The following is an 11,757-nucleotide window of genomic DNA, read 5'->3' as shown; positions in this document are numbered from 1 at the left end:
TCTGATTGGCTTAAAAGTACAAGAAAACACTTCAAAAGTGACGTTTCTGAAGAATTTTAACAGTTTTCTTGTATCTACGAACGCCAGAATGCATAAAATTGACCTAAACGTCTCCTTTTCCTATTCTGAGTCGATTCTGCATGCTTTAAGTGTGTTTGGTGGCTCAGAACCATCAAAAAACGTTGAAATATAGTTCAAATTCAATAAAAATCGACAAAAATACAGTTTCTAGCTAAAATTTGATGGTTTCGTTGCACTTTCCGAGCCCGTTGGGTATCTGATTGGCTTAAAAGTACAAGAAAACACTTCAAAAGTGACGTTTCTGAAGAATTTTAACAGTTTTCTTGTATCTACGAACGCCAGAATGCATAAAATTGACCTAAACGTCTCCTTTTCCTATTCTGAGTCGATTCTGCATGCTTTAAGTGTGTTTGGTGGCTCAGAACCATCAAAAAACGTTGAAATATAGTTCAAATTCAATAAAAATCGACAAAAATACAGTTTCTAGCTAAAATTTGATGGTTTCGTTGCACTTTCCGAGCCCGTAGCGTATCTGATTGGCTTAAAAGTACAAGAAAACTCTTCAAAAGTGACGTTTCTGAAGAATTTTAACAGTTTTCTTGTATCTACGAACGCCAGAATGCATAAAATTGACCTAAACGTCTCCTTTTCCTATTCTGAGTCGATTCTGCATGCTTTAAGTGTGTTTGGTGGCTCAGAACCATCAAAAAACGTTGAAATATAGTTCAAATTCAATAAAAATCGACAAAAATACAGTTTCTAGCTAAAATTTGATGGTTTCGTTGCACTTTCCGAGCCCGTAGGGTATCTGATTGGCTTAAAAGTACAAGAAAACACTTCAAAAGTGACGTTTCTGAAGAATTTTAACAGTTTTCGTGTATCTACGAACGCCAGAATGCATAAAATTGACCTAAACGTCTCCTTTTCCTATTCTGAGTCGATTCTGCATGCTTTAAGTGTGTTTGGTGGCTCAGAACCATCAAAAAACGTTGAAATATAGTTCAAATTCAATAAAAATCGACAAAAATACAGTTTCTAGCTAAAATTTGATGGTTTCGTTGCACTTTCCGAGCCCGTAGGGTATCTGATTGGCTTAAAAGTACAAGAAAACACTTCAAAAGTGACGTTTCTGAAGAATTTTAACAGTTTTCTTGTATCTACGAACGCCAGAATGCATAAAATTGACCTAAACGTCTCCTTTTCCTATTCTGAGTCGATTCTGCATGCTTTAAGTGTGTTTGGTGGCTCAGAACCATCAAAAAACGTTGAAATATAGTTCAAATTCAATAAAAATCGACAAAAATACAGTTTCTAGCTTAAATTTGATGGTTTCGTTGCACTTTCCGAGCCCGTAGGGTATCTGATTGGCTTAAAAGTACAAGAAAACACTTCAAAAGTGACGTTTCTGAAGAATTTTAACAGTTTTCTTGTATCTACGAACGCCAGAATGCATAAAATTGACCTAAACGTCTCCTTTTCCTATTCTGAGTCGATTCTGCATGCTTTAAGTGTGTTTGGTGGCTCAGAACCATCAAAAAACGTTGAAATATAGTTCAAATTCAATAAAAATCGACAAAAATACAGTTTCTAGCTAAAATTTGATGGTTTCGTTGCACTTTCCGAGCCCGTAGCGTATCTGATTGGCTTAAAAGTACAAGAAAACTCTTCAAAAGTGACGTTTCTGAAGAATTTTAACAGTTTTCTTGTATCTACGAACGCCAGAATGCATAAAATTGACCTAAACGTCTCTTTTTCCTATTCTGAGTCGATTCTGCATGCTTTAAGTGTGTTTGGTGGCTCAGAACCATCAAAAAACGTTGAAATATAGTTCAAATTCAATAAAAATCGACAAAAATACAGTTTCTAGCTAAAATTTGATGGTTTCGTTGCACTTTCCGAGCCCGTAGGGTATCTGATTGGCTTAAAAGTACAAGAAAACACTTCAAAAGTGACGTTTCTGAAGAATTTTAACAGTTTTCTTGTATCTACGAACGCCAGAATGCATAAAATTGACCTAAACGTCTCCTTTTCCTATTCTGAGTCGATTCTGCATGCTTTAAGTGTGTTTGGTGGCTCAGAACCATCAAAAAACGTTGAAATATAGTTCAAATTCAATAAAAATCGACAAAAATACAGTTTCTAGCTAAAATTTGATGGTTTCGTTGCACTTTCCGAGCCCGTAGGGTATCTGATTGGCTTAAAAGTACAAGAAAACACTTCAAAAGTGACGTTTCTGAAGAATTTTAACAGTTTTCTTGTATCTACGAACGCCAGAATGCATAAAATTGACCTAAACGTCTCCTTTTCCTATTCTGAGTCGATTCTGCATGCTTTAAGTGTGTTTGGTGGCTCAGAACCATCAAAAAACGTTGAAATATAGTTCAAATTCAATAAAAATCGACAAAAATACAGTTTCTAGCTTAAATTTGATGGTTTCGTTGCACTTTCCGAGCCCGTAGGGTATCTGATTGGCTTAAAAGTACAAGAAAACACTTCAAAAGTGACGTTTCTGAAGAATTTTAACAGTTTTCTTGTATCTACGAACGCCAGAATGCATAAAATTGACCTAAACGTCTCCTTTTCCTATTCTGAGTCGATTCTGCATGCTTTAAGTGTGTTTGGTGGCTCAGAACCATCAAAAAACGTTGAAATATAGTTCAAATTCAATAAAAATCGACAAAAATACAGTTTCTAGCTAAAATTTGATGGTTTCGTTGCACTTTCCGAGCCCGTAGGGTATCTGATTGGCTTAAAAGTACAAGAAAACACTTCAAAAGTGACGTTTCTGAAGAATTTTAACAGTTTTCTTGTATCTACGAACGCCAGAATGCATAAAATTGACCTAAACGTCTCCTTTTCCTATTCTGAGTCGATTCTGCATGCTTTAAGTGTGTTTGGTGGCTCAGAACCATCAAAAAACGTTGAAATATAGTTCAAATTCAATAAAAATCGACAAAAATACAGTTTCTAGCTAAAATTTGATGGTTTCGTTGCACTTTCCGAGCCCGTAGGGTATCTGATTGGCTTAAAAGTACAAGAAAACACTTCAAAAGTGACGTTTCTGAAGAATTTTAACAGTTTTCTTGTATCTACGAACGCCAGAATGCATAAAATTGACCTAAACGTCTCCTTTTCCTATTCTGAGTCGATTCTGCATGCTTTAAGTGTGTTTGGTGGCTCAGAACCATCAAAAAACGTTGAAATATAGTTCAAATTCAATAAAAATCGACAAAAATACAGTTTCTAGCTAAAATTTGATGGTTTCGTTGCACTTTCCGAGCCCGTAGGGTATCTGATTGGCTTAAAAGTACAAGAAAACACTTCAAAAGTGACGTTTCTGAAGAATTTTAACAGTTTTCTTGTATCTACGAACGCCAGAATGCATAAAATTGACCTAAACGTCTCCATTTCCTATTCTGAGTCGATTCTGCATGCTTTAAGTGTGTTTGGTGGCTCAGAACCATCAAAAAACGTTGAAATATAGTTCAAATTCAATAAAAATCGACAAAAATACAGTTTCTAGCTAAAATTTGATGGTTTCGTTGCACTTTCCGAGACCGTAGGGTATCTGATTGGCTTAAAAGTACAAGAAAACACTTCAAAAGTGACGTTTCTGAAGAATTTTAACAGTTTTCTTGTATCTACGAACGCCAGAATGCATAAAATTGACCTAAACGTCTCCTTTTCCTATTCTGAGTCGATTCTGCATGCTTTAAGTGTGTTTGGTGGCTCAGAACCATCAAAAAACGTTGAAATATAGTTCAAATTCAATAAAAATCGACAAAAATACAGTTTCTAGCTAAAATTTGATGGTTTCGTTGCACTTTCCGAGCCCGTGGGGTATCTGATTGGCTTAAAAGTACAAGAAAACACTTCAAAAGTGACGTTTCTGAAGAATTTTAACAGTTTTCTTGTATCTACGAACGCCAGAATGCATAAAATTGACCTAAACGTCTCCTTTTCCTATTCTGAGTCGATTCTGCATGCTTTAAGTGTGTTTGGTGGCTCAGAACCATCAAAAAACGTTGAAATATAGTTCAAATTCAATAAAAATCGACAAAAATACAGTTTCTAGCTAAATAAAATTTGATGGTTTCGTTGCACTTTCCGAGCCCGTAGGGTATCTGATTGGCTTAAAAGTACAAGAAAACACTTCAAAAGTGACGTTTCTGAAGAATTTTAACAGTTTTCTTGTATCTACGAACGCCAGAATGCATAAAATTGACCTAAACGTCTCCTTTTCCTATTCTGAGTCGATTCTGCATGCTTTAAGTGTGTTTGGTGGCTCAGAACCATCAAAAAACGTTGAAATATAGTTCAAATTCAATAAAAATCGACAAAAATACAGTTTCTAGCTAAAATTTGATGGTTTCGTTGCACTTTCCGAGCCCGTAGGAGTGGCTTAAAAGTACAAGAAAACACTTCAAAAGTGACGTGTCTGAAGAATTTTAACAGTTTTCTTGTATCTACGAACGCCAGAATGCATAAAATTGATCTAAACGTCTCCTTTTCCTATTCTGAGTCGATTCTGCATGCTTTAAGTGTGTTTGGTGGCTCAGAACCATCAAAAAACGTTGAAATATAGTTCAAATTCAATAAAAATCGACAAAAATACAGTTTCTAGCTAAAATTTGATGGTTTCGTTGCACTTTCCGAGCCCATAGGGTATCTGAGTGGCTTAAAAGTACAAGAAAACACTTCAAAAGTGACGTTTCTGAAGAATTTTAACAGTTTTCTTGTATCTACGAACGCCAGAATGCATAAAATTGACCTAAACGTCTCCTTTTCCTATTCTGAGTCGATTCTGCATGCTTTAAGTGTGTTTGGTGGCTCAGAACAATCAAAAAACGTTGAAATATAGTTCAAATTCAATAAAAATCGACAAAAATACAGTTTCTAGCTAAAATTTGATGGTTTCGTTGCACTTTCCGAGCCCGTAGGGTATCTGAGTGGCTTAAAAGTACAAGAAAACACTTCAAAAGTGACGTTTCTGAAGAATTTTAACAGTTTTCTTGTATCTACGAACGCCAGAATGCATAAAATTGACCTAAACGTCTCCTTTTCCTATTCTGAGTCGATTCTGCATGCTTTAAGTGTGTTTGGTGGCTCAGAACCATCAAAAAACGTTGAAATATAGTTCAAATTCAATAAAAATCGACAAAAATACAGTTTCTAGCTAAAATTTGATGGTTTCGTTGCACTTTCCGAGCCCGTAGGGTATCTGAATGGCTTAAAAGTACAAGAAAACACTTCAAAAGTGACGTTTCTGAAGAATTTTAACAGTTTTCTTGTATCTACGAACGCCAGAATGCATAAAATTGACCTAAACGTCTCCTTTTCCTATTCTGAGTCGATTCTGCATGCTTTAAGTGTGTTTGGTGGCTCAGAACCATCAAAAAACGTTGAAATATAGTTCAAATTCAATAAAAATCGACAAAAATACAGTTTCTAGCTAAAATTTGATGGTTTCGTTGCACTTTCCGAGCCCGTAGGGTATCTGAGTGGCTTAAAAGTACAAGAAAACACTTCAAAAGTGACGTTTCTGAAGAATTTTAACAGTTTTCTTGTATCTACGAACGCCAGAATGCATAAAATTGACCTAAACGTCTCCTTTTCCTATTCTGAGTCGATTCTGCATGCTTTAAGTGTGTTTGGTGGCTCAGAACCATCAAAAAACGTTGAAATATAGTTCAAATTCAATAAAAATCGACAAAAATACAGTTTCTAGCTAAAATTTGATGGTTTCGTTGCAGTTTCCGAGCCCGTAGGGTATCTGAGTGGCTTAAAAGTACAAGAAAACACTTCAAAAGTGACGTTTCTGAAGAATTTTAACAGTTTTCTTGTATCTACGAACGCCAGAATGCATAAAATTGACCTAAACCTCTTCTTTTCCTATTCTGAGTCGATTCTGCATGCTTTAAGTGTGTTTGGTGGCTCAGAACCATCAAAAAACGTTGAAATATAGTTCAAATTCAATAAAAATCGACAAAAATACAGTTTCTAGCTAAAATTTGATGGTTTCGTTGCACTTTCCGAGCCCGTAGGGTATCTGAGTGGCTTAAAACTACAAGAAAACACTTCAAAAGTGACGTTTCTGAAGAATTTTAACAGTTTTCTTGTATCTACGAACGCCAGAATGCATAAAATTGACCTAAACGTCTCCTTTTCCTATTCTGAGTCGATTCTGCATGCTTCAAGTGTGTTTGGTGGCTCAGAACCATCAAAAAACGTTGAAATATAGTTCAAATTCAATAAAAATCGACAAAAATACAGTTTCTAGCTAAAATTTGATGGTTTCGTTGCACTTTCCGAGCCCGTAGGGTATCTGAGTGGCTTAAAAGTACAAGAAAACACTTCAAAAGTGACGTTTCTGAAGAATTTTAACAGTTTTCTTGTATCTACGAACGCCAGAATGCATAAAATTGACCTAAACGTCTCCTTTTCCTATTCTGAGTCGATTCTGCATGCTTTAAGTGTGTTTGGTGGCTCAGAACCATCAAAAAACGTTGAAATATAGTTCAAATTCAATAAAAATCGACAAAAATACAGTTTCTAGCTAAAATTTGATGGTTTCGTTGCACTTTCCGAGCCCGTAGGGTATCTGAGTGGCTTAAAAGTACAAGAAAACACTTCAAAAGTGACGTTTCTGAAGAATTTTAACAGTTTTCTTGTATCTACGAACGCCAGAATGCATAAAATTGACCTAAACGTCTCCTTTTCCTATTCTGAGTCGATTCTGCATGCTTTAAGTGTGTTTGGTGGCTCAGAACCATCAAAAAACGTTGAAATATAGTTCAAATTCAATAAAAATCGACAAAAATACAGTTTCTAGCTAAAATTTGATGGTTTCGTTGCACTTTCCGAGCCCGTAGGGTATCTGAGTGGCTTAAAAGTACAAGAAAACACTTCAAAAGTGACGTTTCTGAAGAATTTCAACAGTTTTCTTGTATCTACGAACGCCAGAATGCATAAAATTGACCTAAACGTCTCCTTTTCCTATTCTGAGTCGATTCTGCATGCTTTAAGTGTGTTTGGTGGCTCAGAACCATCAAAAAACGTTGAAATATAGTTCAAATTCAATAAAAATCGACAAAAATACAGTTTCTAGCTAAAATTTGATGGTTTCGTTGCACTTTCCGAGCCCGTAGGGTATCTGAGTGGCTTAAAAGTACAAGAAAACACTTCAAAAGTGACGTTTCTGAAGAATTTTAACAGTTTTCTTGTATCTACGAACGCCAGAATGCATAAAATTGACCTAAACGTCTCCTTTTCCTATTCTGAGTCGATTCTGCATGCTTTAAGTGTGTTTGGTGGCTCAGAACCATCAAAAAACGTTGAAATATAGTTCAAATTCAATAAAAATCGACAAAAATACAGTTTCTAGCTAAAATTTGATGGTTTCGTTGCACTTTCCGAGCCCGTAGGGTATCTGAATGGCTTAAAAGTACAAGAAAACACTTCAAAAGTGACGTTTCTGAAGAATTTTAACAGTTTTCTTGTATCTACGAACGCCAGAATGCATAAAATTGACCTAAACGTCTCCTTTTCCTATTCTGAGTCGATTCTGCATGCTTTAAGTGTGTTTGGTGGCTCAGAACCATCAAAAAACGTTGAAATATAGTTCAAATTCAATAAAAATCGACAAAAATACAGTTTCTAGCTAAAATTTGATGGTTTCGTTGCACTTTCCGAGCCCGTAGGGTATCTGAGTGGCTTAAAACTACAAGAAAACACTTCAAAAGTGACGTTTCTGAAGAATTTTAACAGTTTTCTTGTATCTACGAACGCCAGAATGCATAAAATTGACCTAAACGTCTCCTTTTCCTATTCTGAGTCGATTCTGCATGCTTCAAGTGTGTTTGGTGGCTCAGAACCATCAAAAAACGTTGAAATATAGTTCAAATTCAATAAAAATCGACAAAAATACAGTTTCTAGCTAAAATTTGATGGTTTCGTTGCACTTTCCGAGCCCGTAGGGTATCTGAGTGGCTTAAAAGTACAAGAAAACACTTCAAAACTGACGTTTCTGAAGAATTTTAACAGTTTTCTTGTATCTACGAACGCCAGAATGCATAAAATTGACCTAATCGTCTCCTTTTCCTATTCTGAGTCGATTCTGCATGCTTTAAGTGTGTTTGGTGGCTCAGAACCATCAAAAAACGTTGAAATATAGTTCAAATTCAATAAAAATCGACAAAAATACAGTTTCTAGCTAAAATTTGATGGTTTCGTTGCACTTTCCGAGCCCGTCGGGTATCTGAGTGGCTTAAAAGTACAAGAAAACACTTCAAAAGTGACGTTTCTGAAGAATTTTAACAGTTTTCTTGTATCTACGAACGCCAGAATGCATAAAATTGACCTAAACGTCTCCTTTTCCTATTCTGAGTCGATTCTGCATGCTTTAAGTGTGTTTGGTGGCTCAGAACCATCAAAAAACGTTGAAATATAGTTCAAATTCAATAAAAATCGACAAAAATACAGTTTCTAACTAAAATTTGATGGTTTCGTTGCACTTTCCGAGCCCGTAGGGTATCTGAGTGGCTTAAAAGTACAAGAAAACACTTCAAAAGTGACGTTTCTGAAGAATTTCAACAGTTTTCTTGTATCTACGAACGCCAGAATGCATAAAATTGACCTAAACGTCTCCTTTTCCTATTCTGAGTCGATTCTGCATGCTTTAAGTGTGTTTGGTGGCTCAGAACCATCAAAAAACGTTGAAATATAGTTCAAATTCAATAAAAATCGACAAAAATACAGTTTCTAGCTAAAATTTGATGGTTTCGTTGCACTTTCCGAGCCCCTAGGGTATCTGAGTGGCTTAAAAGTACAAGAAAACACTTCAAAAGTGACGTTTCTGAAGAATTTTAACAGTTTTCTTGTATCTACGAACGCCAGAATGCATAAAATTGACCTAAACGTCTCCTTTTCCTATTCTGAGTCGATTCTGCATGCTTTAAGTGTGTTTGGTGGCTCAGAACCATCAAAAAACGTTGAAATATAGTTCAAATTCAATAAAAATCGACAAAAATACAGTTTCTAGCTAAAATTTGATGGTTTCGTTGCACTTTCCGAGCCCGTAGGGTATCTGAGTGGTTTAAAAGTACAAGAAAAAACTTCAAAAGTGACGTTTCTGAAGAATTTTAACAGCTTTCTTGTATCTACGAACGCCAGAATGCATAAAATTGACCTATACGTCTCCTTTTCCTATTCTGAGTCGATTCTGCATGCTTTAAGTGTGTTTGGTGGCTCAGAACCATCAAAAAACGTTGAAATATAGTTCAAATTCAATAAAAATTGACAAAAATACAGTTTCTAGCTAAAATTTGATGGTTTCGTTGCACTTTCCGAGCCCGTAGGGTATCTGAGTGGCTTAAAAGTACAAGAAAACACTTCAAAAGTGACGTTTCTGAAGAATTTTAACAGTTTTCTTGTATCTACGAACGCCAGAATGCATAAAATTGACCTAAACGTCTCCTTTTCCTATTCTGAGTCGATTCTGCATGCTTTAAGTGTGTTTGGTGGCTCAGAACCACCAAAAAACGTTGAAATATAGTTCAAATTCAATAAAAATCGACAAAAATACAGTTTCTAGCTAAAATTTGATGGTTTCGTTGCACTTTCCGAGCCCGCAGGGTATCTGAGTGGCTTAAAAGTACAAGAAAACACTTCAAAAGTGACGTTTCTGAAGAATTTTAACAGTTTTCTTGTATCTACGAACGCCAGAATGCATAAAATTGACCTAAACGTCTCCTTTTCCTATTCTGAGTCGATTCTGCATGCTTTAAGTGTGTTTGGTGGCTCAGAACCATCAAAAAACGTTGAAATATAGTTCAAATTCAATAAAAATCGACAAAAATACAGTTTCTAGCTAAAATTTGATGGTTTCGTTGCACTTTCCGAGCCCGTAGGGTATCTGAGTGGCTTAAAAGTACAAGAAAACACTTCAAAAGTGACGTTTCTGAAGAATTTTAACAGCTTTCTTGTATCTACGAACGCCAGAATGCATAAAAATGACCTAAACGTCTCCTTTTCCTATTCTGAGTCGATTCTGCATGCTTTAAGTGTGTTTGGTGGCTCAGAACCATCAAAAAACGTTGAAATATAGTTCAAATTCAATAAAAATCGACAAAAATACAGTTTCTAGCTAAAATTTGATGGTTTCGTTGCACTTTCCGAGCCCGTAGGGTATCTGAGTGGCTTAAAAGTACAAGAAAACACTTCAAAAGTGACGTTTCTGAAGAATTTTAACAGTTTTCTTGTATCCACGAACGCCAGAATGCATAAAATTGACCTAAACGTCTCCTCTTCCTACTCTGAGTCGATTCTGCATGCTTTAAGTGTGTTTGGTGGCTCAGAACCATCAAAAAACGTTGAAATATAGTTCAAATTCAATAAAAATCGACAAAAATACAGTTTCTAGCTAAAATTTGATGGTTTCGTTGCACTTTCCGAGCCCGTAGGGTATCTGAGTGGCTTAAAAGTACAAGAAAACACTTCAAAAGTGACGTTTCTGAAGAATTTTAACAGCTTTCTTGTATCTACGAACGCCAGAATGCATAAAAATGACCTAAACGTCTCCTTTTCCTATTCTGAGTCGATTCTGCATGCTTTAAGTGTGTTTGGTGGCTCAGAACCATCAAAAAACGTTGAAATATAGTTCAAATTCAATAAAAATCGACAAAAATACAGTTTCTAGCTAAAATTTGATGGTTTCGTTGCACTTTCCGAGCCCGTAGGGTATCTGAGTGGCTTAAAAGTACAAGAAAACACTTCAAAAGTGACGTTTCTGAAGAATTTTAACAGTTTTCTTGTATCCACGAACGCCAGAATGCATAAAATTGACCTAAACGTCTCCTCTTCCTACTCTGAGTCGATTCTGCATGCTTTAAGTGTGTTTGGTGGCTCAGAACCATCAAAAAACGTTGAAATATAGTTCAAATTCAATAAAAATCGACAAAAATACAGTTTCTAGCTAAAATTTGATGGTTTCGTTGCACTTTCCGAGCCCGTAGGGTATCTGAGTGGCTTAAAAGTACAAGAAAACACTTCAAAAGTGACGTTTCTGAAGAATTTTAACAGTTTTCTTGTATCTACGAACGCCAGAATGCATAAAATTGACCTAAACGTCTCCTTTTCCTATTCTGAGTCGATTCTGCATGCTTTAAGTGTGTCTGGTGGCTCAGAACCATCAAAAAACGTTGAAATATAGTTCAAATTCAATAAAAATCGACAAAAATACAGTTTCTAGCTAAAATTTGATGGTTTCGTTGCACTTTCCGAGCCCGTAGGGTATCTGAGTGTCTTAAAAGTACAAGAAAACACTTCAAAAGTGACGTTTCTGAAGAATTTTAACAGTTTTCTTGTATCTACGAACGCCAGAATGCATAAAATTGACCTAAACGTCTCCTTTTCCTACTCTGAGTCGATTCTGCATGCTTTAAGTGTGTTTGGTGGCTCAGAACCATCAAAAAACGTTGAAATATAGTTCAAATTCAATAAAAATCGACAAAAATACAGTTTCTAGCTAAAATTTGATGGTTTCGTTGCACTTTCCGAGCCCGTAGGGTATCTGAGTGGCTTAAAAGTACAAGAAAACACTTCAAAAGTGACGTTTCTGAAGAATTTTAACAGTTTTCTTGTATCCACGAACGCCAGAATGCATAAAATTGACCTAAACGTCTCCTCTTCCTATTCTGAGTCGATTCTGCATGCTTTAAGTGTGTTTGGTGGCTCAGA

This window comes from Zophobas morio, unplaced genomic scaffold (assembly GCF_036711695.1).
Source record: "Zophobas morio isolate AGI-343-1 ecotype UQ-CSIRO unplaced genomic scaffold, CSIRO_AGI_Zmor_V1 ptg001028l, whole genome shotgun sequence".
Taxonomy (NCBI): Eukaryota; Metazoa; Arthropoda; class Insecta; order Coleoptera; family Tenebrionidae; genus Zophobas; species Zophobas morio.
Note: the sequence above shows the minus strand (reverse complement) of the source record.